Source organism: Carassius gibelio, chromosome B21, assembly GCF_023724105.1.
Source record: "Carassius gibelio isolate Cgi1373 ecotype wild population from Czech Republic chromosome B21, carGib1.2-hapl.c, whole genome shotgun sequence".
Taxonomy (NCBI): Eukaryota; Metazoa; Chordata; class Actinopteri; order Cypriniformes; family Cyprinidae; genus Carassius; species Carassius gibelio.
In genome coordinates this window covers 26932515-26950002 of record NC_068416.1, presented here as the reverse complement: position 1 = coordinate 26950002, position 17488 = coordinate 26932515, and the positions used below count along the sequence as shown (strand labels likewise).

Genomic DNA, 17488 nt, shown 5'->3' with positions numbered 1-17488 from the left:
AATGATTTTTTTTAAATCATAATGTTGCTCAACTCGTCTCCAATCAATATTTTTGTTTGCAACACCTTTTTATTTTATTTTTCTGTCAGATGAGCCAATCGTTGCCAATTAGAATGAAAATGTTTAATAACTACAGCACGGTAAAAACAGCTAAAATAAGACATGTTTCCCATTCTCTTTCGACTAAATGAACACACACACACACAAATAATGTTTAATTTTTAACTAAATCCACATATATAAACAGCAACATTTTGCACATGAATCATTGAATCAATTCTGAGCCGATTATTGTAAACGAATCAAAACTCGCCAACCAGTTTTTGCTCTAAAGCAGAGATGCAGTTTAATAAATAACACATTTAGGACAAATAATAAAATGCATTAAAAATACATTACATGTTGCTCGATTTTTGTATACATATATATATATCGGCAGCAACATCATCACAAATATACAGTGCATGTTCGATAGATTGGCCAGCTGTAATCCGCGCGCGGGTCACACGTCAATCACGATTATCGGGCGTCTGACAGGTTCTCCTCTCGGGGACATTTGCATCTCACAGGCCTAAAGCTGCTCATAAAGTGCATGTTGAAAGCGGGAGCATCGTGGGGCGGCTGTTGAAAGGCGGGTTTGATTCAGGAAAAGTGCAGGCTCAGCAGATAGGCCTCTTTTTGAAATAATCTTCCTTTTGGAAGAGCGGCAGAGAGCGGCGCACTCCTCTGCCCGCAGAAATGAAGGGCCTCAAAGCTGGCTGTGCCACCGCACCGTGTATAAAAAGAGCGGAGCAGATAAAAACTGCTCTCCGTGCCGTGGTTAGGAGTCTGGCAGCCATTCGCCGCGCTTCAGATGAAGGTCTATTTACTCTGGAGGCAGAAGAAAGAGGAGAGGGCATCAGAAATGAGGTGCTGGGGTTAAAGCCGCTGAAGACATTTGCAGGATGTTGGTTAATCCGTGAAGATCCTCAGTGCCACCTACACATTATCCAACTTCTGCGCACTTCTCAAACCAGCAGAGCAAAACAAGACTTTACTGTACAGTACAGACATGACTGTGTTTATGTAGGAGCTCAGGCCGGAAACACATTTACTTTCTTCATTTGCTTTCTTAGTCTTATTGAGAACTGTGCATATTGTAAAAAAATACACTTTTTAATCTTCCATCAACATGTTTTATTTATGTTTTATTTGTGCACATTATCCCTGAAAAATTAAATGTACATTCTCTTCCAGAATACAAGTCGATTTTGTTTTGCACGTTATTCCAAAAATAAAAATGTTTTTTTTTTTTCTGATTATTTTCTGATATTTTTTTATTTAATTTTGAGAACAGTATTATTTTAGTATCATCAAGATATTATGTCATTTTAAATAGTTTTTATTTCATATTTTTATTTTAGTTAAAGTTTTTGTAATTTTGCCGTTTGTTTTTTTATTTTTTATTATTTTCGTTTTTCAATTTTTTTACATGACTTTTTGACATTTTTAATTCAGTTTTAGTTTATTTTAGTATATCAAGTTGGCAACAGTTAAAATAAAATATTTTTTTATTGTTTTGTTTTTTTATATAGTTATTTATTTTTAGCGTATTTCAAGAAACAAGAGTTTTTGATGATTTGGGTAACTCTAATGACCCTGTCTCGTCCAGTCTGAGCAGAGTCTGTGGTCTCTGAGACTCCAGAGGAGACGTGATGATCTCACTGAGGTCTCTCTGACCTCTGACCTCTGGAGTTTCTCTTGGGGCGTCTGCGCTATGGTCCACTGACCCCTGAAGGACGTCCTGCGTCCAGGACCCCTCCTGCCCATCTCTGCCCAAAGCGGCAGGAATTATCAAGCCTAACGAAGCGTTCGCCCGCTCTGACTGATAAATATTTATTTGGAGAAGCCAAATGAATGTGAATGTATGCGGGAAGGTGCGGCCAGCCTCATTGAACTGCTCTGGCATGTCCAAAGCCCATAATAATCATAATAATGACAATAATCTCACGTCACCATGGACACAGCAACCTGCCATTCCCAGCAGCCCAGCCTCACAACACACACACACACACACACACACACACACACTCTCTTTCTCTCTCACACACACTCACTGAGGAAACGACATTCTACCAATCATCTGTTTACCATCAATAATTACTAACAAAAGTGTGTTCAGTTGAAAAGACTGTCAGTTCTCTTTGTGGTAAGCTACACTAATTTTTTTTAATTTCTTTTACAGCAGTGCTTTAAGTGGCCCAAAAGAGGTGCCGGTACTCTATTATAGCCACACACAAAAAATCTTTTTATTTATTATTATTTTTTTATATATTTTTTTCCCCTGAGGTAACAAAAACTATATTAAAGGGCTTTTATATACAGCAGTTAATAGGCAACCTTAATAATAAATCCTTTTATTAGTTTGTGGATTTACTTGAGCTAGAAATAACTACTGAACATAAATAAAATGTGCAAAAGGATTTTGAAAAAATACCCTTAGAAAGAACTACTGCATTACTGCATTCAAACTTCCAAACTGACTCAAATGATTCGCGAACCAGCTCCGAACTCCCGAACTGACTCGAATGAATCACGCTCCGAACTCCCGAACTGATTCAAATAATTCGCGTTCCCCAAACTGACTCAAATGATTCGCGAACCAGCTTTGAACTCCCGAACTGATTCAAATGATTCGCGATCCCAAAACTGACTCAAATGATTCGCGAACCCGCTACGAACTCCCGAACTGATTCAAATGATTCGCGTTCCCCAAACTGACTCAAATGATTCGCGAATCCGCTTTGAACTCCCGAACTGACTCAAATTATTCGCAAACCCGCTACGAACTCCCGAACTCAAATGATTCGCGACCCTATACGAACTCTCAAATTGATTCAAATGATCCGCGAAGCCGCTCCGAACTCCCAAACTGACTCAAATGATTCGCGATCCCGCTCCGAACTCCTAAAATGACTCAAATGATTCGCAAACTCGCACCGAACTCTCGAATTGATTAAAATGATCCGCGAAGCAGCACCAAACTCCCGAACTGACTCAAATGATTCGCGAACCCGCTCCGATTTCTCGAACTGATTCAAATGATCCGCGAAGCTGCTCCCAACTCCCGAACTGACTCAAATGATTCGCGATTCCGCTCCGAACTTCCAAACTGGTTCAAATGATTCACGCTCCATACTCCGAACTAGGAAGAATTAGGAAGCGTGCATTGTGAAGGGCGCTCTGAAAAGCAGCAGTGAAGGCAAAGGATTAAAACCTCTATTAAAACAGATGTCCAAATGAACGTACTGGTACGCTAAAAGCATGTTCTGGGCCACAGAGAGGTGGCAGTACGCTCAAGAGCTGTATTTGGAAGTGGAGGTACTGAGGTACCAGCCCACTTAAAGCACTGTTTTACAGTAAAAAAAAAAAAAAGAAAAAATGCTATAGTAAAAAAATAATGAACTTTATGTAAGTTTACCATAAAATATGGTAAAATTCAGGTTTGTTTGTTACGTAAAAAAATAAACAATAATAATTACTATATAATCGACAGTTTATGGAGAATTGGAAAATTGTACAAAGAGGAAAATTGTACAAAGGACATTTCCAGAATTCCCAGTGTGACTCATTGCAAATGATTATTTTTTATTTACATATTTTATTTTGTTGTTGTTATTTTTGCTATTAGTAATGTAAATGCCGCAGCTGCTGATTTTACTGTAAATATCAAGGATTTTCTTACAGTGCTGCTGCCAGTTTTAATTGATATAAATGAATAAAGAATAAAATCTGAATTGCAAGGTATGAATTTATAAAAGTGAGTTAAAAGCAGAATTGCAAGAAAAATTTAATAATATTTCTGAGACAAGTTCAAAATCTAGAAGAAAAAAAGTCAATTGCGAGAACGGAAAAATTGTGAGGAAAAATACCAACTCTGAATTCAGAAAAGAATCAGAACTACGAGATACAAACGCAATTGCAATAAAGTTAGAATTGCAAAATTAATGCAGAATTAATAGAAAGTCAGATTTGAAAGATAAACACAATTGCGAGAGAAACTCCAAATTGCAAGATAAAAGTGAAATATCAATTCAGAGGGAAAAAGTCATCATATCTTGTGATTCTGGGAAAAAGGTTGGAAATGTGAGATAAAAGTGACAACTGTGTCTTGTTTTATTATTTTATTGTGTGGTTGAAACAGACTTCTGTAGTCCTCTGATGAATTTAACCGGAGCGTGGGACAGGAGAGATGATCTGAACACTGAAGCTGCAGATGAATGCATGTGTTTGTCCATCAGTTCCTCAAGCTTGGACTTGACAGCTGGGACCAATTTCTGCCCTGAAGCCCCCTGCGCTCAACCCTAAACCCCTGATCTGACCACGCAGAGAGCAGCGCTTCCAATTATATCTCCATCCGCAGCACACACACACACACACACAGGTGCAGGAATGTGCAGCATACACACACATGCAATTACTTCCTCTTACAGCCGTCACATCTGTGGAAAAATGGCACATGAAACCGGGAATGTGTTTTACTGCGGCGGAGCTGATGCAGGTGTGAGAGAATGACAGACTACAGTCACTACAGCACAGCCACCGTCACACATCCCAACAGAGACCTCACGATCCAGTGCAGGGACCCCAGGCAGATTTACAGATATTACAGATATATAGAAACACTTTGGTGACTAGCTGAAATAAAATAAGTAAAAAAATTATATGCAATCTATTACACTATATGTCTATAAAGATTCTGTTATTATTTTTTGTTTGTTTGTTTGTTTCTGTGTTTGTTATTTCAGTACATCAAGTTCAACTTAATTAAAATGAGAAATATTTCTTGGGTAACTTGCTTAAAGTAAATATTTTTTATGTTATTTTATTATGATTTTTTTTTGTTAATAATGGTGGAAATACAGAAGTTAACTATATATATATATATATATATATATATATATATATATATATATATATATATATATTTAATAAAAAAAATAGATTTTTTTCTTTATGATAAATATTAAAATGCGAAATATTTTTTCAACTTACTGAAATAAAACAAGTATTTTATGTTATTTTATATATATATATATATATATATATATATATATATATATATATATATATTAAATACAACATTTCTAAAACCTAAATAAAATGTAATAAAAAATAAGAAAAAAATGAAGTAAAAAAAAAAAAAAAAAAAAAAATATATATATATATATATATATATGTATATGTATATATATATGTTATATATTTTTATGTTATTTTATTTTATTTATATAATATAAAATGTATTTATATATTTTATATATATATATATATACACATACATACATACATACATACATACATACACTAATACTTTAAAATTAAAAGAGAAAATCTAATAAAAATGGCTAGGAAATATAAATACTAATCTGGAAACACATGTGTTTTGTCAGATCAAACAGTGCTCACGTCTAGTTTCATGAGTGTAGTTTCTGTGCCTCATTGTTTCCCGAGTGAATCTTACAGATGTTTGATCGATTAGTGACTCAACAGAAGCAAAGACTCTAAACCGAGCCGAGCGACAGCAGACTTTACTGATCTGTGAAACCGAAGCATAAATGAAGATTTATTAGGGATTGTTTTACTATAACAAACCTTGAACGCTGCATTATGAATTAACTGTGAAGAAGAAAGACTCTGGATGTGATGCTTTGATTAATTTCCTTCTTACTTATTTTGTTTCTTATTTAACCCTAAAGCCTTTCCTGAGTCAAATCTTTCCTGATTTCCATCAAGTAAAGGTCAGAATAAGGTCAGTAATATCTCCAGATGAACTCTTACTGGACTGAAGCAGCTCAGCTTCACTTGATTCTCCATCAATCATGTTTTAGTCTCAAATCTGATCCTCGGGATCTTTAGAGGAGCGTTTGTTTCCAGAAGCTTTACTTTCACTGTTCCTCAGCGGATCAGAACATCTCACATCTTCTGAGGAGCCTTGATTTCTTCAGCTCTCAATCACTGTGTTATATGTGCGGATCATTTACATCTCATCTCATTATTAGAGATACAGAGTGATGACTGATACTCAGTTTGTGTCAGTATCTGCTGTATTTGGGGATGTTTGGTGTCAGTTCTGAGCCCAGCGGGACACTAATGACTTACACTCTCCTCTGCGTTCAGACGCTCCTGAGTCGAGCTGATTGTTTGGCTTCGAGGAGAGAAAACAGCAAGAGCAACACTGAAGCTGAAGGTCACAGGAAAAAAAGAGAGGGACTCTGACTGTGAAAACAGCCACAGTAAATCAAATGGCATGTCCAAATATTTAGGGGCCGCAGAGCGACAGTGGGGCCCTTCAGAAAAACACAGCAGTTCAGAAACGCAAGAATCTGGCTGTTATTACAAATGCATATTATGATTTGACACTATAAAGTCATTGGGCTTCATTCAGGGAAGACGAGCTGAATACATTTCAGCATAAATTGCCTATAACTTTTAAATCAGTTAAATCAAATGACTGAAATAAATGCACCTAAATGCATCTAATATCCTGAAATAACAATAATAATAAATTAAATAAAAATGTAATAAAAAATAACTTAATAAAATAAATGAAACAAAAATAGCAACAAAGAACAGTGTCAAAACATCTTCAAAATATTATGAAATAAATGCACTAAAACGTAAATGCACCTAATAAACTGAAATAATAATAATAATAATAATAATAATAATAATAATAATAATAATAATAATAATGGAAATAAAAGAAAAATAAATATTAAAAGAAAATATTGAAAATAAATAATAAATAAATAAAATTAAACAAATGGAAAATATAAATATTATGAAATAAATGCACCTAAATAAACTTAAATGAACCTAATAAACTGAAATAATAATAATGATGATAATAATATAAATGGAAATAAAAAAAATATTAAAAGAAAACATTCTGAAATAAATGCACTTAAATGCATAAACAGAAATTATCAAACAAAATAAAAATTAAACAAACAATAAAAATAAGTATTAAAATAAGATCGGAAAAAAAATACAAAGGAAACAGACATGAAATAAAAATATATCAAACAAAATAATAACAGGAAATAAAATATCAATACTTTAAATACATTTTCAAAAGTGCAAAGTTAAACATAAATTAGCATGCTTTGTTTTTCATATGCAATCAATAAACATTTTAGTTTTTGTTTGCATTCCTTTTGCTTTGAGTGTTTAGCATGAAAAGTGTTTGTTAAAAAAATTTTAAAAGTAATTATTCAAACGTAAACACTGGTAAATTTCATTTGTAAAAATATTTCAATTAGCATTTGTTTTCTTTGTTCGTTTGTCATATGCAATCAATAAACATCAATGTTTCAGATTTTTTGTTTATATTCCTCGTGCTTTGAGCTCTAACCATGAAAAGTGTTTGCTAAATACTTTGTTTTTAACACAATTCTTATCAAATTGTAAAAACAAATTGAAAAAACTGACAATTTAAATTTTTTTAAATATCATTTTAATTAGCAAGTGTTTTCTGTGTTTGTTTGTCACGTGCAATCAGTAAACATGAGTGTGTTCAGATGCATTACTGGTGCTCTGAGCTTTGAGCATGAAAAGCGTTTGGTAAATAAAGTTTGTAAAATAATTCTTTTTATCAAGGCAGATCAAAGCGTTTTTAAAGATGACTCTTTCCAGGAGACCCCCAGCTGCTGCAGTCCTCCCCATGATTCACTGCTCCAGACATCAAACCCAGTGAGTCAGTTCCCTTCCACTATTCCCAGGAATAAAACTCTCTGTAAATCACAGGAGGATCAAAAGCAGAAGTTTGCACGTCAATCACACAGGTGCAAACAGGACTCACATTCTCTCTTTCTCGTGCATGTTGTTCTGCATGAAGTGTGTGTGTTGCTTGTGCGTTTGAGTAAGTGTTGGGAGCGTCAGAGGCTCCACACACACTGTAACCTGCTGCAGAGTCACATCTGTTTCGTTTAAAGACCCTTTTTTCTCTTCACGTCCAGAAAGCATTCGGCACTTTGCGGAGAATGAATGCAGCTGTAGGGGAAATACCAAAGCTCTCGTAAACGTTATTAAAACCATTAGCTTCTCTCTTCAAACACACACACACACACACACATACACACGCTGGACTGCTCTAAAATAGCGTTAATCAAAAGAGGATGTTGGTTTTGAACTAATAATCCAAAAGGTTAATTGAAAGCATCGTGAGCATGTTTCATTTCTCTGGTGTTAAAATGCAGACAATGGAAGGGGATTCCTGGACATGTGCTCGGATGCATCGAGCAAGACAGACTTAACAAACGAGTGCAAACGATCTGCCGTGTGTAAATAACAGAGGTTTGGACCGCGATCGCTCCAGAACCGACGGCTCTCGCGACAGGCTGCCAGAGATTCAGGAGTGTGTTTGATTTGGAGCAGAACGCTGCCGGCGGAAAACACAGTTTTCATTCAGACTACTGGATAAAATAAAATAAAATAAAATAAAATAAAAGTAAATTAATAATGAATGTAATTTAATAAAATAAATATTAATAGTAATAAATAAAATATCTAATTATCTGTGAATAAATATCTTAAATATTACATTTCAAAAATATATTTCTTCAAAGTAAAAAAATCCACCATTGTTAGCTTTAAGAGTTTAAAAAGGCTTCAAAAGTAGAATATAATCATATAATCATGAAAGAATATTTCATAAGTAAATAAAAAACTTTAAAAGAAAAAAGAAACTCCCAGAAGCACTTTTATAAAAAAAAAAAAAAATACAACAAAATAAATAAAATAAATCTAAAATGTGCAATAAAGATAAAATATAAAATAGTAAAATAAATGAAACAGAAATAAAATAAAAAACATAACATAATATATATATATCAAAAATATATTTTAGTTTATTTCATCATTCAACATTTCAACATTTTAGAGGCTTTCACATAAGGTAAAATCAAAAAATGTATGTCTTTATAAGAGTGAAATATATATATATATATATATATATATATATATATATATATATATATATATATATATATATATGTATAATTATTCTATTTTTTTTTTTTTTATTAAAATGTTTAATATTGGATAAAAAAATAAAATAAAATAAAATGTGGTTAAACATCCCAGAACCTGCTCCGGCCCGAAAGATGTTGTCTGTCTGACTCTCTCTCTTTCTCTTTCTCAATCTTAGTCTCTCTCTCCTTTTTTTCTTTCTCAGTCTTAGTCTCTCTCTCTCTCTCTCTCTCTCTCTCTCTCTCTCTCTCTCTTTCTCGCTCTCAGTGTTGGAAACACAGTAAAGCAGGCCAAAGTTCAATAGGGTTGCTAAGCAACAGGCTTGTCAGTGCCTGGAGCTGATTGTCATGGCCTGCAGTGATGCCTCTCTGTGCCAGCAAATGCCAGCCAATGCCAAGCGCGTCACCGGGACATTGGCACAGTTTCGCTGGAGTTAGTGGAGACGCTGCTCCTCTGCTGGGACCCGGGGAGGAAACACTAATGTGAGAGAGACACACATCCCTCCACATTCACATCTGTCCCGCTTCACAGGCAGAGGACCAGACTCACACCAGCTTCCACATACTGTACAACTGGGGTGGCCCTAAACAAAATAAAGCATAGCGACAAAACTATAACCAGTGTGAGAATTTTGCCTCCTATAATAAATAAAAAAGAAAGAAAAAGTCTCAAGGTTCCGCATGTAACCATGGTTCCTCGAGGGAACGAGACGCTACGTTGGAAACGCAATGGGGAATGCACTTAGTGTGAGCGACACTGAATATCATGTGTAATCTGTAGTAACTGGCATATCTAGGCCATAAAATCTTGCAAATGTGGAGGGCGTGGACCACCCCGCAGTATTGCAGATGTCCAGCATGGACACACCTGCTAGGAAGGCCTTGGAGGCTGCCATACCCCGAGTAGAGTGAGCCTTGGCTCCCAACAGCGGGGGAAGACCAGAGGACTCATAGGTGGCATTGACAGCCTCGACTACCCAACGACTGAGAGTCTGCTTAGATGCAAGAAAGCCCCTTTTGAGGGGACCATAGCACACTAGCAATTGGACCGATTTTCTCCACAGGGCAGCTCTGTGGACATATATGTCCAGCGCTCGAATGGGACACATAGAATATAGCTTCTCTTGATAGGGCTCCTGAAAGGGAGGAGGGTAGAAGGCCTGCAGCACTATAGGTTATAGCATGACAAACTTTAGGAACATAACCCGCTCAAGGGTATATGAACGCTTTGGCCATGCCGGGCGCAAAGTCGAGATAAGCAGGGGCCACTGAGAGGGCCTGAGGATCTCCAACTCTCCTCAGAGAGATGATAGCCAACAGAAATTTAGTTTAAGGGTCAGATGTCTGTCTGATATATCTTGTATAGGCTCAAATGGAGCTTTACAAAGAGCCTCTAACACCACAACCAAGTCCCAGGAGGGAATACGGGACCGTACTGGAGGCCTCAGCACACCGCGGAGGAAACGTGTAACTAGGGGGTGACTTCCCAAAGACTGACCATTGAGAGGAACATGGTAGGCTGCAATTGCCGCCACGTAAACCTTCAGTGTGGAGTGGGTCAACCCTGCAGTGAACCTGGCTTGCAGAAACTCCAGAACTGTACCCAAATGGGCAGTTAGCTGGGTCAAGCAAAGAGGTCCATTTGAGGTCCAATTTCGCAAAGAGGTCCATTTGAACCTTGCCAAAAATTCTCCATATCTGCTTCACCACCTCGGGGTGAAGCTTCCATTGCCCGGGCCTTGGCCCCTTCCTCGACAGTATGTTTCCCAGGAATATACACTGCTCTGAGTGAGAAGAGTTTGCCCCGGGGCCACAGAAGGATCTGGTGCACTAGCTTGTACAAGGGGCCGAACACAGACCTCCCTGGTGGTTGATATAAGAGACCACCAATGTGTTGTCAGTGCAATCCCTTGGTCTTGAGCCACCACTGTATGGGTCGCATGTACAGCAGGCCAAGAGGTATCACGTTGGACGCAGCTGCCATCAGACCCAAAAATCATTGAAATTGTTTGACAGTGAGTGACTGGTTTCTTTGACTGACATGAGACATGACTGACATGACACAATACGCCTAGACAGGTGTTTCTCTGAACTGGAGAAATTACACTCTTCTTGCCGTTCAGTCTCAAACCCAGCTCCCCCATGTGTGCAAGAACGACATCTAGATGTCGAACCTTCCTGATGTGTGTAAGGATGGAGATGTGGAAGTATGCATCTTTGAGATCTATGGTGACAAACCAGTCCTCGGATCTGATTTGAGCTACAACATGCATGATTGTGATCATTTTTAACTTTCGATTTAAAACACGAAGATCTATGATCGGACGCAACCCCCCATCCTTCTTCAGAACTGTGAAATACCGGCTTTTAAACCCGTTTTTGAGACACCCGAAGGGGTGGCAAGCCCCTCAGCTCTGCTACGCACGCAGACGGAAAAAACTGAGAGCGGCGCTCGCTGGAAGCCGCTGCACCCTGGAACTCTGGCAGGGTTGGCAGACTGACATCCCGAGGGCACTGAGGCGAGACAGGTACCGTGTAATGTGGTGTACCCCGCTCTACCCCAGCAGGGACTGCCCTTTGAAGCCCTGTACCCCTGGCGTAAGGACTTCTTGACCCATTACTTCTTAGCTTCGATCACTACTCTAAGATCTTGTTTGGGCTTAGAAGTCCCTGACACGAGAGGCGACGCTCTGTTTTTGAGCCTCTCTATATGAGGAGCTGGCATGCGGCTGGGGCATCTCCCACCCAGATGCCCCAAGAGAGTGACAAGAGAGGAGCTTATGGAACGCTGCCTCTTTTTTTCGTGCCTCCTGAAACCTTTTGACAACTTAGTTGACAGCTTCGCCGAACAGGCCAGAAGGCTGGAGCGGGGCGTCCATAAGGCAGACCCTGTCCTTCTCCTTCATTTCGGACAGGGTCAACTATAAATGTCTCTCCGTGGACACCATAGCTGCCATAAACTGCCCAATCGCTCGGGCGGTCTTCTCGTTGGCGCGAAGGGAGATATCAGTGGTCCGTCTTATCTTCGGACTTGATCTCCTCTCCCTCATCTAGCTCTTTCAGCAGGTTGGCTTGGTACGCCTGTAACACCACCATGGTGTGCAGACATACACCAGTCTGACCTGCTGCCACATATCCTTTGCCCACCATAGTTGAAGTTGTTCTTAACAGCTTGGAGGGCAACGCGGGGCCTTCAGAGATGATGCAGCCCATTGCGGACACAATCGTTCACGATGTGGATAGTCGGCCCCCTCGAGAGCCGACTCAGTGTGCTTCGACCCCAGGCAGACCACGCACAGACAGTGTGTATCCCCACTCGTTATATATCACGGGCAGGGAGGAACACACAGCCTGAAACGCGATCTGGATTCTTCTTTTAAATGCTTGGATTTCTCTTGCTCTTAGACATGTTTTGGAGCTCTAAAGAGACAGACAACAGTAAATAAGACTCACAAGACAAAATGAGGACATTCACACACACTGCGCAGCATGTGCTTTTATAGCTTCCTGGTTGCTTATGTCACCCCGCCCGTGACATCGCGCTCTTCTATTGGACAGATTACACATGATATTCAGAGTTGCTCACAATAAGCGCGTTTCCCATAGTGTTTCCAAAGCAGCTCGCGTTCCTGAAGAGGTACTATAAAGATATATTTACAAACATTTAAATCAGGATAATTTTTTTAGAACCCCAAATCTATAATTACCAGTTAAATAAATTTCCTTTTGCCACCTTAAACTAATTTGCATTATATATTAGTTTAAGGTGGCAAAAAAAAATTAAGGGAAAATTATTTTAATTAAAATAAAGACACTTCAAGAAAAAGCCATTTTTGTTACTTTACTGTTTTAAATTATGGGGGGAAAATAACCTTTTGTAATTTTATTTTAATAAGAATTACTATAGAAACAAACAAAATAAACTATTAATAATAATAATAAAAATAACTATATGGAAATATTAAAAACAGACATAGAAATGTTAAAAATACAGAAAGAAAATATTAAAACTTTAACCAAAATTAAAGTGACAACATAAAACAAAAATAAAATCTAATTAGAATATTAACCAAAATTGGGATAAGATCTTAACTACAAAATAATTCCAAATCTATAACCCATGAAATAAATATTTGTTGTTACTTTAAAACAAACATTAACTGAAATAAAATACTTAAAATATTTACAAAAAGAGTTAGTTACAAACTAGTTACTGTGGACTTTACATTTCAATTCATAAAATTATGAATGGATGGAAAAAAAAACATAAAAACAGAGTGCTCAAGAGCAAACAAGCCAGATTTCAAATTACTTACATCCGACTGAATCATTGAAATCAATGACAACAGACACTCCGTCTCTCTGTTTGCTGCACTTTCTTTTCAACTTTTTATTCATCTGTGAGTCCTGAAAAATAAATATTCCACAGAAATATTGTGCAGCACTACTGTATTTAACATTAACTTTTTTTTGACACACTAAATTTTAAATAATACTTAATATTTAATGTTTATGACATTTCAACAAAAGTTTAGTCATTACTGTTGTTGGATGAAATGAATATAAACTCAGTTCAGCTCAATGTTCTCTTGGGTTTAACTCTCAGCCAAACCACATCTCACATCAAGACAGCTTCAAAACTAGTCGCCGTGGTCCAAGAAGCTGCTGGAACCGACTGAACCAATTAGAGGCCTTCTCTCGTCTGCATCATCAGTTCCCATGGCAATAGAGTTCCACATGATGATGAAGACTTAGCAAACAATCATCAAAGCCTTCATCGGAGTCTTCAAACTCTGGGAATACTGTGAAAAATCTGAGTTGTTAGAGACGGCAAAGTGGAAAAAGTTCATGGAAAACACAGAGTTTAATACAGAAGTCCAGTTATTCACATTCTCCAAACACTCACTCCAGCTTGGGATGATAATATACAGCTTTTGCATGATTCTGTTTTGATCTATTATTTGATCTTTCCACACACACACCTATTCTTCCAGGACATACTTTGTGGATCATCAGATTTTTGGCAGTGTGAAAGGTCACTGCAAATGACCAGAGGAACCCGTGGAAATCCAGACATAAACACACACAAACACTGATCACACACACACACACACACTCACTCTAAACCAAAGGCTTGTGTTTACATTCCAGTGTTCGTTTACTGTGTTGTGTGAGTGTTTCATGCAGGTGGACATCTGAATTTATAAGAGCATTTATTTTAGAACATGTCAGGTCAGCCGCCCTCTCTAACACACACACACACACACACACACACACACACACACATGTTTGTTTTTGTGTAAAGTGTGTTCATCCCATAGGTGTAATGGTTTTTATTCTGTACAAACTGTATATTCTATGGCCCTTCACCAACCCTACACCTAACCCTAACCCTCACAGGAAACTTTGTGCATTTTTACTTTCTCAAAAAAACTCATTCTGTATGATTTATAAGTGTTTTGAAAAATGGGGACATGGGTTATGTCCTCATAAGTCACCCTCTCCTTGTAATACCTGTGTCATACCCATGTCATTATACACACACACACACACACACACACACAGACTCATACAGACACATAAACTCACACTCTCTCATAGACACAAACACACACTCATACACACTCTCACACTCATACAGACACTCACTCACACACACACACACACACAAACACACACTCATACACACTCTCACACTCGTACAGACACAAACACACACTCACACACACACACTAACACACACACTCATACACACTCTCACACTTATACAGACACAAACACACACTCACACACACACACTAACACACACACTCATACACACTCTCACACTTATACAGACACAAACACACACTCACACACAAACACACACTCATACACACTCTCACACTCGTACAGACACAAACACACACACACACTCACACACAAACACACACACACACACAGACTCATACAGACACCTAAACACACACAGTCACCTAAACACACACTCACAGTCCAAAATTTGAAATTAACACACACCAAGCACCAAATGAGAATAAAAATAGCGCTGGCAAGTATACTATAGCTAGGCAAATGAGTCGATCATTTACAAATATTAATCAGTTAATGATTCCAAATTGCTCTGTGAGTGTCTTCTGATTGGTTATTCAGGGTCAGATGTTACTAGGGTGTCCTGAGTGGTTACTAGGGCGTTGCTAGGCAGTGGATAAAGTACTCTGAATCACTTTTTGTAGAAGTAAAGGTGTTTTGTCTGGTTTCCAGGTAGTTCCTGGACAGAAACACGGACAGATAGATCTGCCTTTGACAGGTGTGGAACAAAGACTCTCTCTACACACACACACACACACTCACAAACACACACTCACACACATACAGTTTGGCTACACCTGTGACCACCATCAGACCTGACCAGATGCTGACCCCAGCTGACCTCTCGGGCCCCGGTAGGGATGTTTGTGTGTGTGTGTGTGTGTGTGTGTGTGTTTTAGTAGGGCCTGCTACCCAGATGGGTACAGTACACCACCCTGAAATACATCACTCTCTCTCACACACACACACACACACACAGAGAGAGAGAGAGAGAGACATCAAAACACACAAGTCTCCCACATTCTCTTGCTTTCAAGTCCAGCAGCTCAGATGGGTTTTGGGAGCAGGAGGTGGAGGATTGTGCTGTGTGTGTGTGTGTGTGTGTGTGTGTGTGTGTGTGTGTGTGTGTGTGTGTGTGTGTGTGTGTGTGTGTGTGTGTGTGTGTGTGTGTGTGTGTGTGTGTGTGTGTGTGTGTGTGTGTGCATTAGTTGTGTTTAGTAGCGGTAACTTTCCTCTGTTTATCTGACATTCCCACAAGTCACCTGCACACAGTCTCTCTATGATGATTTTAAACATTTATAAACAGTCACTGGTTATCTAAATTATTCAAGTTCACATGTGACGTTTCGGTAAATAATCTCCTGTTTAACATGTTTGGAATTAAATGCAAATTCAGAAAACTAATACTATTTTGTCTTGGACATGAATATGCTAATGGTGCAAGAGTAAGTTCATTTATTATCATGGTACTTCCACAGTATTTAGTACTTTGAGCATGTACCGTGATATTCTCTGAAACTATCTTACACAAAAGTACCATGGTAAAATGACTATCAAATGGTTAAAAAATATTTAATTATTATTTGTACACTGACATAAAAACATTCATTATCATGTAAAAAAAGTGCAATTTATATATTTTACCAAAATACCATGATACTTTGACTGATACAAGTAAATAAATGTTAAGAAAAGCAAAATGGAATATGTTATAGTCAAATACTCATCTTGAAAAGAATTTGTATTTTCAGGTAGGCAAATTTTTTTTAATGATTTTTTGTTTGTTTGTATTAATAATTCCATTAAATTTGTGTTATGTTGTAAACATATATTAAGAATTTAATGAACATTTTATTAGCAACACCTGATTTATTTAACTGTCAAATACTGAAAGAAATTGTATTTTCATGTAGAAAACTATATAAAATATTAAATATATATATATATATATATATATATATATATATATATATATATATATATATATATATATATATATATATTATTTATTAATTTTTTTATTAATTTATAATTTTTGTATGAATTGTTTTTGTATATGTTTTGTATATTTTTAATAATCATTTTGCATTTATTTTACATTTATTTTTGAATAAATATATATAAAATACACTTTTAGAAAAGCAAGAATAGCTTGTTTACATTGCTGTATTTAACAGTCAAAAGAATTGTGGGGAAAAGAAAAAAGAACAAATTATAAATATTTTATATTACAAATATATTTGAAGAGTTCAGATACTAAAGCCTGTAAGTGCCTTTTGAAATTTTCTTCTAAAGTGAGCATTTTATCCGGCTTTTATGTGAGGGTTCAGTAATTTCACTTTAATGCAATGAATAGGTTCTTTTCATTGATATTAAAGTAAAATACCTGAACATAAAAAATGCTCATTAGAGTACCCATACCCATACTGTACAATATATACACCAAATTTTCTTTCTTTTTTCTTTATACAAAAGAAGTTAAAGCGTCTAAACGTGTCACGACAGGTTTGCAGTCCACTTCTTCCACTCATAAGTGCTGGTTGCGTGTGCTGTGTATGTAGGCAGTGAATGGACACCTGTGCTCTGGATTGTCAGATGAACACGAGGGAGTGAGGACTCTTGATGGAAGATGTCTTTTGTGTCATGATATGAAGCACCAAATTAATGTCTGTCACCAGCACCTTCTGCAGCTGGAGCGCGCGTGTGTGTGTGTGTGTGTGTGTGTGGTTGGGGCCACATGGTGCAGGTTGTTGATGTTGGATGTTGAAGTGGAGGGCTAACAGTGCCCCCTGGGGATGAATAACACTCTCTCTCTCTCTCTCTCTCTCTCTCTCTCTCTCTCTCTCGCACACCTGCACCAAGACGAGAAGCATGACAAGCTCATGCTT

The 17488-nt window shown here is 37.3% G+C and overlaps 1 long non-coding RNA gene across 3 annotated transcripts in view; it reads right to left on the bottom strand.

Annotated features, from left to right (window-relative positions):
• Positions 1 to 7526: 7526 nt before the first annotated feature.
• Positions 7527 to 17488, bottom strand: part of LOC127986087 (uncharacterized) — a 32643-nt gene continuing 22681 nt past the window's right edge. Inside the window, exons 5-7 of one of the 3 annotated variants that reach the window (XR_008160762.1) lie at positions 13634 to 13813; positions 13328 to 13418; positions 7527 to 8034 (exon numbers count right to left, since the gene is read on the bottom strand). This is a non-coding gene — a long non-coding RNA (uncharacterized LOC127986087). The other 2 variants (XR_008160763.1, XR_008160764.1) reach the window with 2 other exon arrangements.